Genomic DNA, 24,857 nt, shown 5'->3' with positions numbered 1-24,857 from the left:
TGGCCGCTGAAAGGTCATTGCTTTTCATTTGCGACCTTTTTTGACCAAAAACTGAAGGTCAAAAGCTGGCGGTCGTAAACTGAAATTAACGACCTTCTGTAAAAGGTCGTTGGTTCTTCGACCAAAATTTTGGTCACTAGCAGCCTCCCCAGACCACATAGGCATCCAGCGTGGCAAGCTGATGTGGCACAAGAATCAGCCCGGTCCAATTCGGTGTTTATATGGGCCGAGCCCATTAATTCAGCCCATTTATATTTTTTTTCTATGAATTTTTTGTCAGCTTCATGGATCAAGCCCAATGTTGTAGCCTTTTTATTTTTGGGCCATGGCCTTTTTGTCTCAACAATTTCATTTTTTTTCTTTTTTTATAGAGTGGGTTCACTAGTCAGGTGGGTCACCATTGTCAGGTTCTAGTACTAGGTCCTAGCCGTCGGTGCAATATTCTTCAATTTAAATACCTAGTATTTAAATTGGCACACAGAACACATGAAATACTTCAAATGTTATCAACCATCAAAGTGCTACATCATATAACACACATACAAATGTGATCAGCATCAAGTTTACAATCAGATAACAAGCTCCACAAGTGTACAATCACATGAGCCAGATTCTGCTACATCATATAACACACATACAAATAGGAGCAGCATAAAGGACTCCATTACTCTCAAAACTAGCTCCAATGAGCTAGAACTATTCTTCCTCCGACTTCTTTGTACTAATGCTCACGAAGAAACATCAAAGCCCAGCATCTGCACGTTACAAAACAAAATATTTAGGAACAAAATAGAAGTAGATCTAACAGCATATTTAACAATAAATAACAGAATAATGAAGTTCATGAGACATTTTAGAATCAACTTGACAGTTGATAGTAATGTTTGCATTGGACACATCCAAAACTAAAATTACTAAGATATATCATCAACAGCCATATAGCTTTGTTTAATATTACTAAGATATATAGCCATTAGTTTGTTTTAACATGGAACCCAAGAGTATGTGACTCTAGCACCCTGAGAAAGATGTTAATATGCCATCATACTAGTTGATAGACAAACATTCCAGGAAGAATTGATTCTTGTTTAACAGGTACAATCGATACTGCTATCTCTAACAGACAAATTTAAAGTTTTTAATACATTTTTTTCTATTAGCAAATCTGAATATGCTACTTCCTGATTCATGGCTGCATAGTCCAGCTAGCTACACCAGTTTGCTCTCATGCAAAAATTAGAAAAAAATGTATCATTGGTAATTATGCAACTCTGTTTGGAGTCATTTCTCCAAACAGTTACTGCTGTTATAGTTACTGTTGTATCCTAATTAATAGTACTTTACAGTAGATAAACATTTGTTGATGCTAGAAAAGACAAAGTCTTGTATCATGACATGTCCAGCAAGCCTAGTTAATAGTGTCAAACTGTAGCAGGACATAAAAGAACAGTACAGTAGTAACTTAAGCATGCTCCCCTGTAGACACACACACACGCACACGATCAATTCAAACCCAAACAAATCAAATCACGCTCTTCATTTGGACCGCTACAGATCCATGTATTAACGCTTAGCATCAAGCATTAGGCCATGAAGCATCTGTCCGATTTGTTCAACAAGACGAGTACATACCTGACTCCAGGTCGATGCGGTGGATGGGGCTGTACTTGAACATCTGGTCCAGGGACGAGCCTGCTAATCCAAATCAAACAAACAAATTCATTAGGAGAGGATCGGAGAGACAAGGAAGAAATGAAGTAAACATACATACATGTCTATATATAAGCAGCAGAAGCAAGTAATATAAATACATCCTCTTTCTTCCTCTGCAACACTAACTAGAGCAACATCAATCATTGTACACAAGGAGCAGCAGCAACTAGCCGATAAAGAAAGCTCAAGATTTGTGTCTTTTGCAAGTTTTAGCACACTAGTACATGCGTTAAAATGGAAGCGCCGTTGCTAGGTTGCAACAGCCAATTAACAAACTATAGGGTTACTGTCAAGTTAGCATTACTGAAAGTGAACAGGAAAGTGGAAAGACATGGCAGCCTATAGTTATGCGGAGAACATCGACAAGTAGCCAACGGGATGAGCATTGTGCAGTTTAACAACATAGTGTATTAATCTGAATACACGTGAACAAAACTAGCAGTGTTATTAATACACTGCTAAATGAGAATTCAGGATGCTTATTATACATGTGAACAAAACTAGGCCAAAACATAGTAAAAAAACTGCTAAATGGACACTAGCAGCAAAATAAGCATTGTGCAGCAAAAAAGCAAGCAGGAGCTAATGGCCTAGGAACTACTTGTAGCACAGTGAAACGAGGTGAGTATGGTAGATCTAGGCGGCTGGACACATATGAACTAGTATAGGCAGGCAGCAGCATCTCTTCTCTGAATCTCATGTCCCCGCCCCCACGGTGACCGATTTACTAGCTGTTGTTTGCAAGCAGCGAATCACCGGATGGTCTTCTCACCGTTCGTCTGGCCATCAAGCTACAGCAGGGAACAATGAGGTGTTTAGTTGGATGCAGATCATAATTTCAGAACACATCAAAACTGACCGTGGAAAGCATGATAATGGCCTAAGTAGATCTGATATTTCACACAAAAGTGACAACTAAACTAGTGCAGAAGTGTATTCATTTCTCCTGAAAAATACGATCCTAGGACTCCAATTGCATATCAGATCTAAAATACAAAACGAAATGACTAAACATCACAGGTCGGAGGCTTAAATTAGGGACTACGAACAGATCATGTTCCTGACCAATTCAGAAGGGTCGCGCGGATCGAACACTAATTGCCGCATCCTCACGTGAAAACAACTAGACCTACACGGAAAGGTAATCGAGTAATCCCATCACAGCTCAAATCGCGCATCAATTACAGCCTAAATATTCCAAACCAGAGAAGATCCACGACGGGAAACCCTCTCCAACCAATCAACAAATCCGAGAAACCGCATACGAGTCGACATGAGAAGGGGCGAGAGGCGGGAGATGGGGTATGACGAACCTGGATGCCGTGCTCGAGGCAGTAAAGTTCCCAGCACGCGTTGCCGACCTGGATGCCAGCGTGCACAGGAAAGATCCATCAACTGGGAAAATCATGGCTCCACGGGAGGCTTGAACCTATCAGCCTCCGGACCCTGTCCTTCTCCGTGTTCTCCAGCAGCCCCTGCATGCATCATCCACAATAGCAGACCACCACATCAACCGCAGCTCAAGGAAAGGATTTTACAACAATATTAGGTTGCAAAAACAACTCTAAGAGACTGACATTGTAAGTTCATACAATATTAAGTTGAAATCCGTTCATCAAGAAGAGTCTGAAATCTACTGCAATATCCACACTGTCCATACATGGACCTTTGTAGATATGGCAGATCTTACACCTCATGATCCGTAATAATCATTATAAAAAACTTATTAATAGTAATTTTGAGAGGAGGAAGTAACTAAGAAGGGTTAGAGAAAATTTGGCATGACCTTTGCTGAATATTGAACATATTTTGACTACCAGAAGTTTGATGAAACGGAAGTTAATCAATGTTTCATCAAAACATTGGCAGTCATTTTCAAAACCCATGCACTTGTCATATCTAAATTCCGCATGACTTTGCTTAGAAAGCTAAACAATATTGTGATAGCAAATGAAATTCGGCATGAACTTTGCTTACAAAGTTGACGTATGGAGTGACATAAATCTGGCCAAACAGAAATGAATCAACGTTCCGCAAAAACTTTGTCACTCTTTTTCAAATACTTGTGAATAACTTGAAGCCCATGCACTTCTCATATTTAAGAAATTCAAACATCATTGCCACTTTTCATATTTAGCAATGTTGATGCTAAACCCATGTGCTTGTCATATGTAAGCAAATTACAAAATATTGTCATAGCAAATGAAATTCGACATGAACTTTCCTTACAAAGTTGACGTATGGAGTGACAGAAATGTGGCGAAATGGAAATGAATCAACGTTTCGCAAAAACATTGTCACTCTTTTTCAAATCCTTGTGAATAACATGAAACCCATGCACTTCTCATATGTAAGAAATTCAAACATCATTGCCACTTGTCATATTTAGCAATGTTGATGCTAAACCCATGCACTTGTCATATGTAAGCAAAGTAAACAATATTGTCATAGCAAATGAAATTCGGCATGAACTTTGCTTACAAAGTTGACGTATGGAATGACAGAAACTTGCCGAAACGAAAATGAATCAACATTACGTAAAGACTTTGTCACTCCTTTTCAAATCCTTGTGAATAACTATAAGCCCATGCACTTCTCATATGTGAGAAAATTCAAACACAATCGATGCTTGTCATATTTAGCAATGTTCCAAATATTCAGACACCTACCGATATGAAACAGAGCTATTTCAATTATTTAGTACTGCTCCTGCCGACGTGCTGCTCGCTCTCTTATCTAATGTACAACTAGTTGATCTACAAATTAATAAGATGCAAATTCTGAACCCTAAAGCGTAATTTAGTCACGGAGATGTAGTATACCGTTGGTCGCTTTTCTGGCCGCGGCCGAGGGCGGTGGTCGAGGGGAAGGATGGTGGTGGCGGTTAGGCGGAGGATGGGGGTTGCAAGCAGTCGAGACAGAGAACAACGCGGTGGAAATCGAGGTGGACGACACAAAGGCGAGCAGATCCGGCATCGCTCACGATGTCGGACGCGTGGAAGGCGTCGCCGGCTGGTTGGAGGGACGAGGGTGGCGGTCGAGGCGCAAGACAACGAGGAAGGGGACGAGGGAGCGGAAATGGTAGAGAGAAAGACGAAACGATGGAAATGAAAGTTTTGTGGATGGTTGTTGGGCGGGCGTGGAAGGAGAACTGACCGTCAAGAGCAATGGTGGGCAAGCACAGACACCTGTACAACAAACATTTCCAAATTTTGATTTATTTGGTGCGCTTGACAAAATATGGTTGTAGCGGGCGCCTAGCAACACCTGCCACAGATTACCCACAAGCCAGTGCTAGGTACTAGGTCAGCGCTCGCAACTACAGTTTCCAGCCAGCGGGCATATTTGGAAGGGGATAGCTGTGGCGGTTGCTGGCCAGCGCCCGCCATAGGCATGCCCGTAACTGTGACGGGCTAGTCCAGGTACCCGTCAATGCACTTTTGGAAAAGTAGCAGTGACGGGTGACATGTCCTGCCCGCCACTATTTATAGTTCACCTATAGGGCTTTTCCCAGTAGTGATCCCCCCACCATCTACGAGCGGGCAACCACTGACAGGGGTGTCCCATGCATCAGTAACCACACCCAGTAATGATCAAAGACTTTGACCCGACGACAAACTCCCGTTTGGGCTTTTGTGAGGGTGGGCCGAGCGGTGGAGGGGAAAAGTGAGGATTGCGAAAAAGCCTGGGCAAAACTGAGGAGGACTAAGCGATGAGGGACATGAAAATAGAAATCACTTGACTAAAAAGGCGTAGGAGACCATTTACTTGCCATAGTGGGGTCATCAGTCAGTGTCTTTCTAGACTTGAGGGCATCTACGTGCGTCCAACCTTGGCATGTCTTATGAGAGTGGTTTTTTAGCTCCCGGGTGCCCTACACCCTCTATGAACAGTAAATTCAAAAAAAAAAAAAACTCTAAAAAATTTTGAAACTTTGCAGCATCAAATATGATCAAACTTTGTAGATGCGTTCAAGTTTTCATGCCAAAAAAACATCCGAAGAGCTCTACATAAGAAAAAGATTTCAGTTCTTGAAGTTTTCATCACTTTTAGCACTGAAATCTGAAGCTCATGTGTACACCTTTCTCTACATGATATTTTGTTATGAAAACTTGCAAGAACCTACAGTTTGACCATATTTGATGTCCCATAAAGGGTGTAAGGGCACCCGGAAGCTATCACACCTTTTTTATGTCTTATTTCCCAAAACTTTCAGCTACAAGATATATCTCCCTGGAATGTACTACTTGGTGCTTTTATGTCCCTAGGAGGCAATTATCCCTAGGTAAAGAATCCGGGTCTGAGTAAAATCAAAGTTCCTAGTAGCGGTTTTGATAATTAGATGCTTATCAGTTTAGGGAGATTCGACAGCATGAAGGCTGACTGTTTTACCTCACATTCACCCGACCTATGTGTAGTGTTGGTCTTGTCTTGTGTTCCACAAGTCTGTGAGATCATGTTTTGGTGACTCCACGGAGCCAAATCGGTGAAGGCCGGTGCATAAAATGTTGGCAACTCGAGGTCAGTTAATCGATATTTTTTAGGTTGCGCGCTATTTTTTGACATGCCACAAATGTGTTGGTGTTTCTTACGTACACATGAATACCATGTATTAATGTTTTTTCGATTGCTACAAATGGTTGAAAATATGTTTCCTTGCTGTTGCCTGTGTTGTTGTGAGCAAGGATTTTTTTAGTCAGAGTGACAAAATTCTTAAAAATCTGGGATTTTTGGACTTTTTCGCCCGAATTTTAAATTAAAAAAGCGTAAAAATCTGTAATATTTAACCCATGATAGTTATCGACTGATTCATATGCAAGTGGTCACCACTAAGTAATTGATTGCAAAAGCTGGAACTCACGAGACCTCTAGCGAGGAGGGTTTTTGCATCTATAACAGACCACCCAAATCCTTGACATACACCTGGGGGGACAGCCCGATCACTGTCTGGACAGGGGAGACAAGGACAAAAGCCGCACGACCGACCCCCCCCCCCCCCCCCCCCCCCCCCCGCACTTTGTCTCCATTTGACCGAGCCGCATATCCCCATATCCATACAAAATATGGGGAGTATATGGGGATGTTCGGGCATGTCCGGACAGCCCTCCACGTAGGATGCCCCCAACCGGGATCACTTTTTCTCTTTCTTTCCCCCCTCTCTCTTGATCCCCACCATATGCATTTGACCGGACAATTGGAGGAGAATGTAGGGGACTTATTGCATGCACACACAAATGGATGCTCAAAACGGACACGTCCGGTCACTGACTGAGCACGTTCAAGGATGTATGGGGACTTGAGTTATCTCCTTGTGGTTGGAGATGCTCTTATGCGACATACCACCAGGCCAAGAGATGTCACGTCATAATAGTTGCATTACTAGGATGTATAAATTAAAAAATAACAATTTTTTTGAAAGATATTCAAGTTTCTCTGGATTCAGCTAAATTTCTGGAAACTAGTCGGTTTTGGAAAATGTTGGCCGAAAAAAGCCTGGTTGTTGTGATAAGTTGCTTCTATTGCGACCTGTTTAATTTTTTTATTAAGATTTGTTGTATGACCAAAAATATACTTGCTGAGTACCCCCCCCCCCCCCCTAGAAAAGTTTACAATTTTTGAAGATTTTGAAGCAGATTAAAGGTGGAGATTAGTAGTTACCCCTTCAATCAAAAAGATCAGATTGTTCTGATTTCTTGTTTGATCCATTGTAAGAATACGAATTAGAATTAGTTTTTTTCACGGGTAGAATTAGTTGATCGTGAATCTACAAAAATACCCGTTTAAGTAACTTTATGATTTGTGTGAACTTCGTGTCCCGAAGCAAAACTCAGATTTGTTGCATGTGTATATTTGATATGGTTTTCAAATGATTTTCATGGAGTCACCTAAGTAAAATGTTGCAATGATTTCCCGTGCCGCGTTGCGATACCAAAGATTTTGAATAATTTTTTAAGAAATTACGGCAGAAAATATTTGAAGGATTTTCAAGTGAATTTTAGCAGAGTTGCCAGAGAAAAATGTTGCAACACCGACGTACTTGCAGCAGCTCAAATTGAAGTTTTTTTTACCGAACCAAGAGCTCGTACTGAGGCTGATTAGAGTTATGGAGCTGATTAGAGTTTTGGAAGTATGAACAATTTACCATATGATTTTATTAACAGAATTAGTAGATAAAACATGACTATTATAGTAGAGATGAAACAAGTCATGCAATCTAGCAGAGTGAAGGCAAATAGTATTTGCACATGTGAACTAGAACAGAACATATGTAGAACAAAGGCTAGAACAAGAAAGGCTAGAACAAGAAACTATGTCAGGATCTTAAACAGAAAGAACACGAAGACGTACGGAGCAGCAGCAGAAGCACTAGTCTTGGGGTCGACGTCCTCGCCGGCCATGTCATCGGAGAGGTTGTCGACGTCGGGGAAGAAGTCGTCGTCGGGGAAGTGGTCGTCGGCGTCCGGGGCGTCCGTGATGAACAAGCCAGTAGTCACGCGGAGCGCTCCCCAAAAACCGTATCACCCTTCTCCCATACATGACTCAAAGAGGTGGGGTTTCGGAGGCATACTGTCCTGACCTGCGGTGCACGCCGCAAGCCGGGATGGGGAAGACCGTAGCAGTAGCTCAGTGCTCAGAAACTCGGTGGCGAGAGGAAGAAGATGTTCTGGTGTTTCACTTTGGAGAGGAGCGACCTCTCTTTTATAGGCACAAAAGAAGGAAGCTAATAGGCAGCGACAGGAGGTGAAGGAAAAGAGGTAGATGAAACAAACAACCAACAGCCTAAGGGTGCAGCGTTCGTATTTAATCTCCACTAAACAAAACTTTTTAGCTCCCGCGTGACCTTTCGTATACCAGTCGTTTGTGAAACAAATTTAGACAAGGGCTCAGCTCATTCCCGCAACCCGCGGCGCGTCGTGCCGAGGTGGCCGGCGGAGGAGGAGGGCGTGTGTATATTTTTCTTGTTCTCATGCTCATACATACGGAGAAATAACCTCTCTTATAAGGAGGTCCAACTCTTATCAAACTAGTAATGTGGGACTAAACTTTACTTTCAGCTCTTGCCTTGCACGAATGGGCTAATGGGGGTTTTAGAGTTTATTAGGAATTTCCGAAAGTGTTATTAGGTTGGTTCAAAACTAGACTAAATTCCAGCATAGAGAAAGAGATAAGAGTTCTTCGCAGGCGATTGGAGTATGCTGAACCTGACTGTAACGAAGAAGCAAAGAATAACGCGCACTATTAGACACAGGAAAAAAAGAACGCGCAGTATTCAATAATTACCCTACCCGCAAAAAAAGGTATCCAATAATTACCCGGTGAGAACCAGCCTAGCAGGCGCAAAAAAAGAAAGAAAATCGCGCGATTCATAGAACATCTGACGCAGGCCAGCACCTACATAAACAGCTAGCCCTGGAAAGAGAGAGAGAGAGAGCTAGCCATTCCCATTCGACCCCAAAAGCCTTTCGCGCAGGAGATGGCCTCCGGCGGCGCACCAAACCCATGGCGGCCGCCGCCACCGCGGGAGGGATACCAATGCCCTTTTTGCGTTAAGTCGTGGCCAACACCCCAGGCGCTTGGTGGCCATATGTCTTCACGCAGCTGCGTCAAGAAACGCCGCCGGAACGAGCCTGTAAGCCCGCCCGTACCCAACTTACCTGCTCTCATCTGTACTTTGTTGAGCCCGTGGCTGTTTGTGCTTGCTCCGAACCAATCCTTTTGGGAGGAGTACCGCCATGGAGGTCCCCCTCCGGTGGAAATAAACTTCATGGGGCTGCCGGTGGCGCCGGCGCCGCAGCCGGTCGTGGAGCCCGAAGGAGACGTGTTGGAGTCGCTCGCCGCAGAGCTGGAGGAGGACGACGGAGCTGGGGAGGAGGTCGATCTGACCTTAACGCTCTGACGCATGGAGGGCGCGCATTATACACAAATAGTCGGATGAGATCGCAAAGGACGATAGATGAGCGTCATGTTTAATATTCATTCATGCTAGCGTTTGGTTTGCTTTACCGTACCTTTGCTGTTCGGAATTTCGAATATTATATGATGATGAATACCTTGCCTATTAAACATTCAAACGCCTTTAATCCGGTTTTGTTTAAACTAAAGAGCATTTCTTTCTGTAATCTACTGATCTTTGCCATTTGGAAATATATCAAAGGGAAAAAATATAAGCAGGTATTTATGGCGGTTACATCCATATTTTTTTGGCATGAATTCTAACTTGGTGTAGATTTTCATATGAACAGGTCTTGGTGTAGATTGTCTGATGTGATTATATATCCATCTATATAGCTATTCAGAGTGGTTTTTCTATGTGTAGTGCTATGCTAAATTAACTACGCCAGCTAATTATGGTGGACCTAGCTAGACTGTAATGGCTGAGATCAAGGCAGAACCACCCGCATAGGCACTGGGTAATGTGAAACAAAGGGATCGATATTGACCTATTGGAATTGGCAGACCGTAACAAGTTCGATTCATGGAGGTTCGGTTACCATTGACGATGTCATGCTGACAACAACAAGACATCTAGTACAAACTCTCCTTTTAGCTGTGATCCATTGTGGTCATCCTTCAATTTAAAAAATATATGAAACTTCATAAATTCTAATTTGTTAGAACATTGAATATATTTTATATTTTTAAATAAGTAAACAAAGTAAAATACTTCATCCAGTCCAAAGATGTACTATATACCTCCTCCCTCGCATTTTGGGTCAAAGTTTGACCATAGATTTAACTAGTAAAATTTAATTTATATAGAAGAAAAATAATATTATTGGAAACTTCTTTCAAATACGAGTCTCCCAATTTTATTTTTATTGCATATAACTTATATTTTGTTAATCAAATTTAAGGCCAAAGTTTACACAAAAAGGGGACTAACAAACCCGGATAGTGGTAGTATAAGTTCAGTCCTAGGTCAAACATTTCTAAATATAAATATATGTTTCTACCGACTAGGTCAAACTTTGAAAAGTTTGACTTGGGAAAAAACTTGCATCCATTATAGTATTTTGGAATGGAGGGAGGCTGGAATGGGGGAGATATGCGCATTAATATCCATGACATATCACTTGGTTTGAAAGGCATACTAAGTGAATGCCAAACCAAAGAATTCATGGTGGATCTTCCCGCAAAAAAATGGTGGATCGTAGGTTTCATCAAAGCGGGTGAAGAACAGCAGCATGTAGACAAGTACAGTCACTTAATGATGGTAACCACTCAGTGTGCCCTAAGAAGATAAATCAACAATCAACCGAGAAGAGTGCGTATATCAAACCATTGCATTTTATTTTTGAGTTAAAATATTGCATTTTGATGTCATAAAGTTTGCACAACCTGAACTGCAGGACAATGCATAACACATTGATGTGCCAAAAAAACAATAATTTCACAGTGACTATAGTCCAATATATTCTTAAATAACTACAATATATAGGATATTGTCGAGGTAAGATCAATTGTACTCACTCCGTCTCAAAAAGCTTGTCTTAGAGAATCTCTAGCAGACCCGCATAACGCCGACCCGCAAAACACGTTTGCAGTTCACGGAAAAACGGCTTTGCGGGCCGGCGCGGACGGCCGCAGATGCAGACCCCGCAGAACGGACCCGTACAAAAGGATATTCGCGGAATATGCTCTTTTACGGGCCGGCTTTACGGGGTCTGGTCTGGCGCCGCTCCCGCCGGCCAGCAAATCCTAAATTTGCACCTCAATTTGAAACAAGATAATGCATTTTTTTTTGCTTTTTCAACAACATTGGATACATAGATATCTCCAAATCTTTGCTAGAATAGCAAGACCAAAGAAAACAAGAGCCACAATTATGCATTTTAGAAGATTTCCAACTTTCATAACTGCTCCCACTAGTTGAAGCAATATCTTCTCCATGCACTCATTGTTGATTTGCAGATTCTTGATCTCGCATTCTTCATTCTTCTTCTTTGGTTCTAAAGAAGTAGACGTTGCTTCCCCTCTAGTTGCACATGCAACCGCTTCATTACCTTCGACTGTACTAAGGATTGCACGAACGTCTATTAAGTTTCTTTCTATCAATAAGTCAATATATTCGCCTTCCCAAAACCAAAATGAGCATCAATCTTCCTACACACATGATGATGTTCGAAATGAGCTATCCAATTGAAGCAAAGAATACGGTGCCAAAGCCGAATGAAAAGAACACGTACCCCGTTGTTTTCGCATTTGAACAACACCCATACGAGGTGCTTCGGCGTGCCCAAAGTTAGCCGCAGCACTGTCCGCGTGCACCGCGTGCAGTCGTCGCACTGTATGAGCGGCATTGGCGAGCCGCAGAGCCGCTGCACGAGCGCCGAGCTCGGCGGACAGCCGGCTGAATCCATGCAGCCAAACCGTCGGCGGCGGCGACAGGACGAACCCGTACCTGCATGTGGCGATGGGACTTTGCCGGGGCTGCGCGAGGTGCTCCCCGACCATTCCATCGCTTGGCGTGGCCACCGGCGGCAGGAAAAGCCAAATCCGGGCCGCCCACGACGATGGGGCGCAGATATGCAACTTTCCGGCCCACCGACGCAGGAAGGGTTGGCGGAGGGCAACCTCGTACGTGTGGCGGCCTTCAGCATGATCTCGCCGGCTACTTTCGCCGGAATCATGGGCGGCGGGGTGAGGGGGAGCGGGGAGGTGGTAGGTGGGGGAAAAGCGCAGGCTGAAATGTCCTCCCCACCAACCGCTCCCGCTATATGCAGGGCACCGACGGGTCGGGGGGGAGGACCCACGTATTCGCGGGTTGGGGTCAAGATTTTGCCACACCCCTAAAAAAATTTACGGGCCGGCCGCGTTTGCGGGGTCTGTTCGGGCAGGATTTTCCGCGCCGACCCGCATTTTGGGGGTTATTTTGCGGGTCGGGGCGTTATGTCGGGTCTGCTAGAGATGCTCTTTAGTAGACCCTATATAATGCCCCGACCCGTAAAATAACCACCAAAATACGGGTCCGCGCGTAAAATGCTGCCCGACCAGACACCGCAAACGCGTCCGACCCGTAAAAAATTTTTAGGGGCGCCGTAAAATCTCATCCCCAACCCGCGAAAACGCAGGTTTCTCCCTCGCCCCGACGGTGCCCTGTATTCCAGGAAAGCGGTTGGCGGGAGGCACATTTCAACCCGCGTCCTTTCCCCACCCCCTTCCGCCGCCGCCCGTCAGCCACCGGCGATTCCGGCCAAATCGGCGGGCAGAATCGCGCCGCGGGGCGCCCCTCCCCTCTTACACCTAGCCGCTTCACCGGCTCCCCGGATCCGCCAATCCGAGCCGCCCCTAGTCGCCGTCGCCGCCCCAGGATCCACCGCCCCGAGCCTCCCCTAGTCACCGTCACCGCCCCGAGATCCACCGCCGCAGAGCCACCGCCCCGAGCTGTCGATGAGTACTTTTACTTGTGCTTGTGCTTATGCATAGTTGGTTAACACGGCTTGCGTCTTTGTGAATTTAGATGGAATTGAGTCCATGCGAGAAGTTTTTGATCGAGGATTCATCCGATTCGGACGACTCGGATGTTGAGATGCAGCTTGTCAACTATCGCAAGCAGATGTTGGTGATGGCCCTCGCCGTGAAGGAGCACGAAGATGAGAACCGAAAGAGACGGCGAGGATCGACCGTCGGCCGTCTTTGCATTCCTTGAAATCGCCATCTCAGTAACGAGATGTTGATGCAAGACTACTTCGTGGACAATCCAACATATCTGCCACACCTCTTCTGGAGAAGGTACCGAATGCGCCGGTTCCTCTTTGTAAAAATAGTTCAAACTTGTGAGTCCAATTGTCGTTATTTTACTCAAAGAATAAATCTCGCGGGCTTGAAGGGATTTAGTGCATATCAAAAAATCTCGGCAGCTATGCGAGTAATTGCATATGGCATTCCGGCTGACTATGCCGATGAGTACCTTCGCATTGGTGAAGATACTACAATTGAGTCAGTGCGTAGGTTTGCCAAAGTGATCATCCGTGTCTTTTGTCCTGAATATCTCCGGGCACCCAACGAGGAAGACAAACAAAAATTGATGGCACCTATGAGAGCAGAGGTTGGCATGGCATGCTAGGAAGCATTGATTGTATGCATTGGACATGGAAAAATTGCCCGAAGGCATGGCAGGGAATGTATTGTGGCAAGTCTCGTGATCCAACAATTGTGTTAGAGGTCATAGCATCCGAGGATTTATGGATTTGGCATTGCTTTTTTGGTATGCAGGGTACTCTCAATGATATCAATGTGTTGCAACGGTCTCATTTGTTTGCTAGGCTTGCTAGTGGTGGTGCTCCTGCTTGCAAGTACACTATCAATGGGCATGAATACACAAAGGGGTACTATCTTGCAGATGGTATATACCCTCCTTGGTGCACATTTGTCAAGAGCATCAATGACCCCCAAACTAGGAAACATTGTGAATTCGCAAGGGCACAAGAGGCAGCCCGAAAAGACATTGAAAGAGCATTCGGGGTTTTGCAATCTAGGTCTGCCATTCTTCGTGGTCCTGCTCATTTTTGGGACAATCGATCCTTGAAAAACATCATGACATGTTGTGTTATTCTTCACAATATGATTCTAGGAGATGAGAGAGGCATGAACTTGGAGTTCTTCTACGACAATGTGGGTAGCCATGCCAAACCAGCTAGAAATCCGAACCGCATTAGAGATTTTCTCCAGACCTACAGGGAAATTGAAAATGCAAACACCTACTTTCAGCTTCAGGAGGATCTCATTGAGCACCACTGGCAAAGGACTTGGCAGTAACACATTCCATTTTTCTATTCATTTTCATTTAATTCATGTGTGATTTGTATTCGGGACAAGTTTTGTATTGAATTATTTAGTTTGCTTCGGTGATTTGAATAATTATTGTAATTTGGATTATTGTTGTATTGTAATATTGAATTTTTTTCTTATATTAAATTAGTAATTCTGAATATGTGCCATATGTGTCAAATTCAGATAAAACTGCATATGATATGCGGGCCGACGCGGGCGCCGGCCCGCAAAACCGCTTTTCTGAGAACTGTAAACGAGCTTTGCGGGTCGCGATATACGGGGTCTGCTAGAGATGCTCTTATTTTTGTCTTGATACGAATGTATGTAGACATGCACTAGTGCAGAATCGGGCTTTAGTCCCGGATCGTAAGGACCTTTAGTCCCGGTTCAGCAACCGGCACTAAAGGGTGAGGACTAAAGCCCCCCCCCCTTTAGTGCCGGTTCGTCATGACCCAGGACCAAAGGCCCACCACGTGGCACGAGCCCACGCTGGGGGGCTGGGGGCCTTTAGTCCCGGTTGGTTACACCAACCGACACTAAAAGGTTTAGGGGCTTGATACGTCTTCAACGTATCTATAATTTTTTATTGTTCCATGCTATTATATTATCTGTTTTGGATGTTTTATATGCATTAATATGCTATTTTATATTATTTTTGGGACTAAGTTATTAACCGAGAGCCAAGTGCCAGTTAATGTTTTTTCCTTGTTTTTGAGCTTCGCAGAAAAGGAATACCAAACGGAGTCCAAATGGAATAAAACTTCATGATGATTTTTCTTCGACCAAAAGACACCCAGGGGACTTGGAGTCCAAGCCAGAAGAGCCACGAGGCGGCGGCAAGGGCGGAGGGCGCACCCCTACCTTGTGGCCCCCTCGGGACTCCTCTGACCTAGCCCTTCGTCCTATATATTCACATATATTCCAAAACCGTCAGGGGGAGCCACGAAAACACTTTTCCACTGCCGCAACCTTCTGTTCCCGTGAGATCCCATCTTGGGGCCTTTTCCGGCATCCTGCCGGAGGGGGATTCGGTCACAGAGGGCATCTACGTCAACTCTATTGCCCTTCCGATGAAGCGTGAGTAGTTTACCACACACCTACGGGTCCATAGCTAGTAGCTAGATGGCTTCTTCTCTCTCTTTGATTTTCAATACCATGTTCTCCTCGATGTTCTTGGAGATATATCTGATGTAATCTTGTTTTGCGGTGTGTTTGTCGAGATCCGATGAATTGTGGATTTATGATCAACTTATCTATGAATATTATTTGAATCTTCTCTGAATTCTTATATGCATGATTTGATATCTTTGTATTTCTCTTTGAATTATTGGTTTGGTTTGGTCAACTAGATTGGTTTTTCTTGCAATGGGAGAGGTGCTTAGCTTTAGGTTCAATCTTGCGTGATTTCACCCAGTGACAAAGTAGGGGTAGCGAGACACATATTGAATTGTTGACATCATGGATAAAAAGATAGGGGTTTCATCAAATTGCTTGAGTTTATTTCTCTACATCATGTCATCTTACTTAAGGCGTTACTCTCTTCTTTATAAACTTAATACTATAGATGCATGCTGGATAGCGGTCGATGTGTGCAGTAATAGTAGTAGATGCAAGCAGGAGTCGATCTACTTGACACGGATGTGATGCCTATATGCATAATCATTGCCTTGGATATTGTCATAACTTTGCGCTTTTCTATCAATTGCTCGACAGTAATTTGTTCACCCACCGTATTATTTGCCTTCAAGAGAGAAGCCTCTAGTGAAACCTATGGCCCCCGGGTCTAATTTCCATCATATTAGTTTCAGGTCTACTATTTTGCAATCTTTTAGTTTCAGATCTATAAATCAAAAAACCCAAAAATATTTTATCTTTTGTTTAGTTCTATCTATCTCTATCAGATCTCACCTTTGCAAGTGACCATGAAGGGATTGACAACCCCTTTATCGCGTTGGGTGCAAGTGTTTGATTGGTCGTGCAGGTGCATCAATTGGGGACTTGCGCGTTTCTCCTATTGTATTGATACCTTGGTTCTTAACTGAGGGAAATACTTATCTCTACTGTGCTGCATCACCCTTTCCTCTTCAATGGAGAAACCAACGCAAGCTCAAGAAGTAGCAGGAAGAATTTCTGGTGCCATTGCCGGGGAGATCTATGCCAAGCCTACCAAGTACCCATCATAAAATCTCATCTCTTTCATTACATTATTCGCCATTTGCCTCTCGTTTTCCTCTCCCCCACTTCTAAAATGATTTTCGAAAAGATTTGCCCTTTTATTCGCCCTTCTTCCATTCGCCTTTTTGTTTGCTCGTTTGCTAGATCGGTTTGTTGCCACCATGTCTGAATCTTTCTATAGTTGGCAATATAAGGATTCTCGTTGCAATTTACCATGCAAAACATATAGATATTCTTTAGTTTAGTTTCAATGTCGTCCGTGAGAACGAATACTTCAAACCAACTATTTTTATATGTCAATTCTTCACTCCCCAAGAATAAACAAAGTTCATTATAAAGTTCTAGGGTGATCAAGTTATTGCAATATTTGGACACGATTTGATCATGAAAAAACATGCATTGGAAATTTAGATGACCAACCTTATTGCAAAGTTCACAAGTAATAGGACAAAGAAAACATAATTTTGTAGCAAATTCATCTATCACTTTGAGCAAACAATTGGTTCTATCATGTTTATGCTTCTTGCAAAATCTATCTTCCCTATAAAGCACGTCTTCACAAAATTTATGCACTCCACAAAAATTGACATGCTTATAAGAAACATTTTTCTCATGACTTGTGCAATCATCATTAGCATTTTGGATATTCAAAGAATTCATACTAACAACATTGCAATCATGCCCATCATTCAAATATTTTGTGCCAAACATTTTATTTTTTGTATTATATCTACTGTATTCCAACTTTTCTATGGCAAAAACTCATCAAAGAAAACCATAGAGCCATCAAAATAAGCACACAACACAAAGAAAACAGAATCTGTCAAAACAAAATAGTCTGTAGCAATCTGACTATTTCGAATACTTCTGTAACTCCAAAGATTCTGAAAAATAGGATGACCAGGGTAATTTGTATATTAATCTTCTGCAAAAAGAGTTGGCATTTTATCACGTTCTGGTGATTTTTAACAATTGTTTTCGTGACTACATAAGTTTCTGTTTTTCAGCAAGATCAAACAACTATCACCCAAGAAGATCCTATAGGCTTTACTTGGCACAAACACTAATTAAAACACACACAAAAACAATCATACCAGTAGCATAATTGTGCAAACACACAAGAAGAGAAAGCAAAAAGCAAAAATAAATTTTATTCATTGGGTTGCCTCCCAACAAGCGCTATAGTTTTACGCCCTTAGCTAGGCATAAAGCAAGGATCTAAGTTTTGTGTTCCGAAGTTTTGGTAAATTTTGTAAGGGTTTTCTCGAACCCGGGAGACTCTTTACGCTTCCCTAAATTCTCAAGAAAAGAAACCATCTTTAGATCCAAAATATCCAAACGCTTGTTGCAAAGAGTAATCAAGGTATTCATACGATTAATACTACCATTAAGTGTTTGAGGGGTTCATTATATTTCTGTATTTCAACCATATGTTTATGCAAATCACCAAGTTTGTCCAACATCTGAACTCCCTCAGGGGTAAAAGAAAACCCCTTCTTTTGAGGAGGAATTCCCAAAATTCCCTCTAAAATTTCATAGGCAGCATTAGCATCAAGCTCAATAAAATTTCCTTTAGCGGCAAAATCCAAAAGTTGTCTATGATGCAAAGCCAATCATATGTAAAAGTGACGAAGCAAAACCTTAGCATCCCCATTTAGATTGGAAACAGGATACGATTCCATAAGCCTATACCTGGCATCTTTCAGATTTTCTCCTTGTCTTTCCTTGAAGTAAAGAACTTCAAAATCTGGTGACAAAGGAGGAGTAGTGACGCTGGCCATCGAGACTAAAGACAAGAGATCGACGAAAAGGAGAGGTGAATAAAACGGCAAATTTTTGTGAAGTGGGGGAGAGGAAAACGAGAGGAAAATGGCAAATAATGTAAATTGCGAGGAGATGAGATATGTGATTAGGAACCTGGTATATGTTGAAGATCCTCCCCAGCAACGGCGCCAAAAATTCCTTTTGATGTCGCTTGACGCTAGGTCGGTATTTCCCCAAAGAGGAAGGGATGATGCAGCACAGCGGCGGTAGGTATTTCCCTCAGATATGAAACCAAGGTTATCGAACCAGTAGGAGAATCAAGCAACACAACGTAAATAGCCCCTGCACACAAATAACAGCCACTCGCAACCCGACATGTTAAACGGGTTGTCAATCCCTTTCGGGTAACGGTGCCAGAAATTGGCAAGGAGACGGGAGAAAATTGTGATAGATTGAATAAACAGATCACAAATAAAATAAAGTGCAGCAAAGTATTTTTGTATTTTTGGTTTAATAGATCTGAATAAAAAGAGCAAATAAAATAGATCGCAAAGCAAATATATGAGAAAGAAGACCCGAGGGCCGTAGATTTCACTAGTGGCTTCTCTCAAGAAAGATAGCAAACGATGGGTAAACAAATTACTGTTGGGTAATTGATAGAACCTCAAATAATTATGACGATATCCAGGCAATGATCATTACATAGGCATCACATCCAAGATTAGTAGACCGACTCATGTCTGCATCTACTACTATTACTCCCCACATCGACCGCTATCCAGCATGCATCTAGTGTATTAAGTTCATGGAGAAACGGAGTAATGCAATAAGAACGATGACATGATGTAGACAAGATCTATCTATGTAGAGATAGACCCCATCGTTTTATTCTTAGTAGCAACGATACATACATGTCGTTTCCCTTTCTTTCACTGGGATCAAGCACCGTAAGATCGGACCCACTACCTCTTCCCATTGCAAAATAAATAGATCAAGTTGTCCAAACAAAACCCAAATATCGGAGAAGAAATACGAGGCTATAAGAGATCATGCATATAAGAGATCAAAGAAACTCAAATAACTTTCATGGATATAAAAATATATGACTGATCATAAACTCAAAGTTCATCAGATCCCAACAAACACACCGCAAAAAGAGTTACATCATATGGATCTCCAAGAGACAATTGTTTTGAGAATTTAGAGAGAGAGAGAGGAAGCCATCTAGCTACTAACTACGGACCCGAAGGTCTACAAAGAACTACTCACGCATCATCGGAGAGGCACCAATGGAGATGGTGTCTAGATTGGATCTGGTGGTTCTGGACTCTGCGGCGGCTGGATGAATATTTTGTCGACTCCCGTAGGGTTCTGGTATTTTTGGGGTATTTATAGAGCAAAGAGGCGGTCCGGGGGGCACCCGAGGTGGGCACAACCCACCAGGGCGCGCCTGGGCCTCCTGGCGCACCCTGGTGGGTTGTCCCCTCCTCGGGACTCCCCCTAGGTGCAACCAGGGCCCAACATCTTCCTTTTGGTCCATAAAAAATCTCCATAAAGTTTCGTGGAATTTGGACTCCGTCTGATATTGATTTCCTGTGATGTAAAAAATATGGAAAAACAACAACTGGCATTTGGCATTATGTCAATAGGTTAGTACCAAAAAATGATACAAAGTGACTATAAAATTATTATAAAACATCCAAGATTGATAATAAAACAGCATGGAACAATCAAAAATTATAGATACGTTGGAGACGTATCAGGAACCAAGAACAAGAAAATCAGTAGGATATTTTATTTTCCGACACAAGACTTCAACATCTCTAACAATCCCAAGTGGTGTGATGGTGTCTCTATTAGCAAGTTTAATAGTAACATCTATATCTTCTATTTCAGCGGGTGCTATATCATTCATAATTTCTTGATATAAGGTAAAAGGAATAGCACTCACACTAACACCCAAATCACATAAACCATGATAACAGTGATCAACTATTTTGACTGGGACAATAGGCATGCCAACAATAGGTCTATGTTTATCTTTTTCATCGGGTTTGGCAATTCTAGCAGCTTCACCACAGAAATAAATAACATGCCCATCAATATTTCCTTTCAAGAGATCTTTAACAAAAGCAACACTAGGTTCTACCTTGATTTGTTCAGCAGGTTTAGGTGCTCTTACATAACTTTTATTGACCATAGTTGAAACTTTAGCATGTTCCTTTATCCTAACAGGGAAAGGTGGTTTTTCAATATAAGCAGTAGGAACAACTGAGTCAACATTATAAATAATACTTTCATTTTTAGCTATTACCGGTTCTTTAATTTATTCTTTAATAGGTGGGTTATATTTAGACCACTTCTCCTTAGGGAGATCAACATGAGTAGCAAATGATTCACAAAAGGAGGCTACTATCTCAGAGTCAAGTCCATATTTAGTGCTAAACTTTTGAAAAGCATCGGCATTCATAAAAGATTTAACACAATCATACTTAAGCTTAATACTTGACTCTTTACCTTCGTCGAATTCCTAATCTTTAGAGTTGCGTTTAATTCTTCCTAAAAGATACCACCTGAATTCAATAGTCTTCTTCATAAAGGAACCAGTACAAGAAGTATCGAGCATGGATTGATCATCACGAGAAAGCCGAGCATTAAAATTCTGAATAATAATTTCTCTTGAGAGCTCATGATTGGGGCATGAATATAACATTGACTTAAGCCTCCCCCAAGCTAGAGCAATACTTTCTCCTTCACGAGGCCAAAAATTATATATGTAATTCTGATCATGATGAACAAGATGCATAGGATAAACTTTTTGGTGAAATTCCAATTTCAATCGATTCCAATTCCAAGATCCAATATCATCACATAGTTTGATTCGTGATCGCTACTTTGATAATTTGATATATGGGTGGACAGGTGCTTAGGTGTTGTTCTTACTTGAACAAACCTCCTACTTATGATTAACCCCCTCACAAGCATCTGCAACTACGAGAAAAGTATTAAGAATAAATCTAACCATAGCATTAAAATTTTGGATCCAAATCAGTCCCTTACGAAGTAGCGCATAAACTAGGGTTTAAACTTCTGTCACTCTCGCAACCCATCATCTAATAACTAATCCACAATGCATTCCCTTAGGCCCTAATAAGGTCAAGTGCCATGTAGTCGACGTTCACATGACACCACTAAGGGAATCACAACATACATACCATCAAAATATCGAACACATATGAAGTTCACATGATTACTTGCAACAAGATTTCTCCCGTGACCTCGGGAACAAAAGTAACTACTCACAAATGATAATCATGCTCAAGATCAGAGGGGTATTAAATAGCATAATGGATCTGAACATATAATCCTCCACCAAATAAACCATATAGTAATCAACAATAAGATGTAATCAACACTACTAGTCACCCACAACCACCAATCTAAGGTTCCGGTACAAAGATTGAACACAAGAGATGAATTAGGGTTTGAGAGGAGATGGTGTTGTTGAAGATGCTGATGGAGATTACCCTCCCCAAGATGGGAGAGTTGTTGGTGATGATGATCACAATGATTTCCCCCTCCGGGAGGGAAGTCCCCACGGCGGAATCGCTCCCCCGGAGGGCAAAAGAGCTCCTGCCCAAGTTTCGCCTCGAGACAGCAGCGCTTCCTACCAAAAGTCCTCTCCTTATTTTTTTTCTAGGTCAAAATGACTTATATACCAGAAGAGGGGCACCGGAGGTGGGCCGAGGAGGGCACAACGCACCAGGGCGCACATGGGCTCCCTGGCGCACCCAGGTGGGTTGTGCCCACCTGGTGGGTCCCTCTGGTAGTTATTTGCTCCAATAATTCTTATATATTCCATAAAAAATATTTGTGAAGTTTCAGCTCATTTGGAGTTGTGCAGAATAGGTGGCCTGGCGTAGCTTTTTCTGGTCTAGAATTCCAGCTATCGGTATTCTCCCTCTCAGTGTGAACCTTGCACATTATGAGAGAAAAGGCATTATAATTACTCCAAAAAGCATTATTATACATAAAAACATTATAAATAATATTAGGTAAACATGATGCAAAATGGACGTATCAACTATCCATACATGGACATTTTTAGATATGGTAGATCTTACGCCTCATGATCCCTAATAATCATTGTGAAGCACTTATTAATTGTAATTTTGAGAGGAGGAAGTAACTAAGAAGGGATAGAGATAATTTGGCATGACCTTTGCTAAATATTGAACATATTTTGACTACCAGAAATTTGATGAAACAGAAGTTAGTCAACTTTTCATCAAAACATTGGCACTCATTTTAAAAAGCCATGCACTTGTCATTTGTAAATTCGGCACGAACTTTGCTTACAAAGCTAAACAATATTGTCATAGACAATGATAATCGGCATGAACTTTTCTTACAAAGTTTATGTATGGAGTGACAGAAATTTGGCGAAACGGAAATGAATCAACGTTTGGCAAAAACATTGTCACTCTTTTTCAAATCCTTGTGAATAACATGAAGCCCATGCACTTCTCATATGTAGGAAATTCAAACATCATTGCCACTTGTCATATTTAGCAATGTTCGTGCTAAACCCATGCAATTGTCATATGTAAGCAAATTAAACAATATTGTCATAGCAAATGAAATTCGGCATGAACTTCGCTTACAAAGTTGACGTATGGAATGACAAAAATTTGGCGAAACGGAAATGAATCAACGTTTTGCAAAAACTTTGTCATTCTTCTTCAAATCCCTGTGAATAACATGAAGCCCATGCACTTCTCATATATAAGAAAATCCAAACATCATTGCCACTTGTCATATTTAGCAATGTTCCAAATATTTGGATACCTGCCGATACGAAAAAGATCTATTTCAATTATATAGTACTGCCCCTGCCGATATGCTGCTCGCTCTCTTATATGATGTACAACTAGTTAATCTACAAATTAATAAGATGCAAATTCTAAAACCTAGAGTTAGTCATGGAGATGTAGTATACTGTTGGCCGCTTTTCCGGTCGTGGTCATGAGGGCGGTCGAGGCGCAGGATGGCGGCGGCGGTCGAGGCGACGGTCGAGGGTGGCAGTCGAGGTAAAGGACGGCGGTGGCAGTTGAGGCGGAGGACCGGGGAAGCGCGCGTTCAAGGCGCAGAACGGTGTGGTGGTGTTCGAGGCGGGCAACACAAAGGCGAGCAGATCTGGTGGCGCTCATGGCGTCTGACACATGGAAGGCACTGTTGGCTGGTCGGAGGGACAGTGGTGGCGGTCGAGCCACAGGACGACGAGGAGGGGGACAAGGGAGAGGAAATGGCAGAGAGAAAGGCGAAACGATGGAAATGAAAGTTTTGTGTATGGTTGCTGGGCGGGCGTGGAAGGGGAACGGTCCGTCGAGAGCAGTGGCGGGCAAGCACAAAGAACCACACAGCAAACATTTCCAAATTTTGATTTATTTGGCACGCTTGCCAAAATTTAGTTGTGGGGGCGCCTAGCAATGCCTGCCACTGCTTACACACAAGCAAGTGGCGGGCACTAGGTCAGTGCTAGCTACTACAGTTTCCAGCTAGCGGGCATATTTGGAAGAGCCTAGCTATGGCGGTTGCTAGCCAGCGCCCGCCACAGGCATGCCCGTAATTGTGATTGGCAAGTCTAGGTACTCGTCACTGCTCTTTTGGAAAAGTAGCGGTTGCAGGTGACATGTCCTAGCCGCCACTTTTTATAGTTCACCTATAGGGCTTTCCCCGGTAGTGATCCGCCCACCATCTACCAGCGGGCAGCTGCTGACAGAGGTCTCCTACGCATCAGTAACAACGCCGAGTAATGATCAAAGACTTTGACTGAACAGCAAACCCCCATTTAGGCTTTTGCAAGGATGGGCCGAGTGGTGGAGGGGAAAAGTAAGGACTACCAAAAAAACCTGGGCAAAACTAAGGAGATAAGCAAAGAGGGGCATGAAAATAGAAATCCCTTGACTAAAAGGCGCAGGAGACCATCTACTTGGCCATAATGGGGTCATCAGTCTATGTCTTTCTAGACTTGAGGGCATCTACGTTCGTCCAACCATAGGCATGCCTTATGAGAGTGGTTTTTTAGCTCCGGGGTGCCGCTACACCCTGTATGAATAGTAAATTCGAAAAAATAAAAACTAATTCTAAAAAAATATGAAACTTTACAACGTCAAATATGATCAAACTTTGTAGATGCATGCAGGTTTTCATGCCAAACAAACATTCGAAGCGCTCTACACAAGAAAAAGATTTTAGTTGTTGAAGTTTTCATCACTTTTAGCACTGAAATCTGAAGCTCGTGTGTACACCTTTCTTTACATGATATTTTGTTATAAAAACTTGTAAGAACCTACAGTTTGACAATATTGTTGGCGCAGCCGCTCTCTCTCCCTCACGGTGCACTCGCTGGAACGAAACAGAGGAAGAAG

At 42.6% G+C, this 24,857-nt stretch overlaps 1 long non-coding RNA gene across 1 annotated transcript in view; it reads right to left on the bottom strand.

Moving 5' to 3' along the window:
- Window positions 1-1,649: 1,649 nt before the first annotated feature.
- LOC123141702 (uncharacterized) overlaps window positions 1,650-24,857 on the bottom strand; it is a 37,962-nt gene continuing 14,754 nt past the window's right edge. Inside the window, exons 2-4 of the long non-coding RNA XR_006470403.1 lie at window positions 3,027-3,074; window positions 2,366-2,504; window positions 1,650-1,692 (exon numbers count right to left, since the gene is read on the bottom strand). This is a non-coding gene — a long non-coding RNA (uncharacterized lncRNA). The remainder of the gene's footprint in view (window positions 1,693-2,365; window positions 2,505-3,026; window positions 3,075-24,857) is intronic.

The sequence above is a fragment of the Triticum aestivum genome, chromosome 6D (genome assembly GCF_018294505.1).
Source record: "Triticum aestivum cultivar Chinese Spring chromosome 6D, IWGSC CS RefSeq v2.1, whole genome shotgun sequence".
Taxonomy (NCBI): domain Eukaryota; kingdom Viridiplantae; phylum Streptophyta; class Magnoliopsida; order Poales; family Poaceae; genus Triticum; species Triticum aestivum.
The sequence above is the reverse complement of the archived record's forward strand: the minus strand, read 5'-3'. Positions and strand labels throughout refer to the sequence as shown.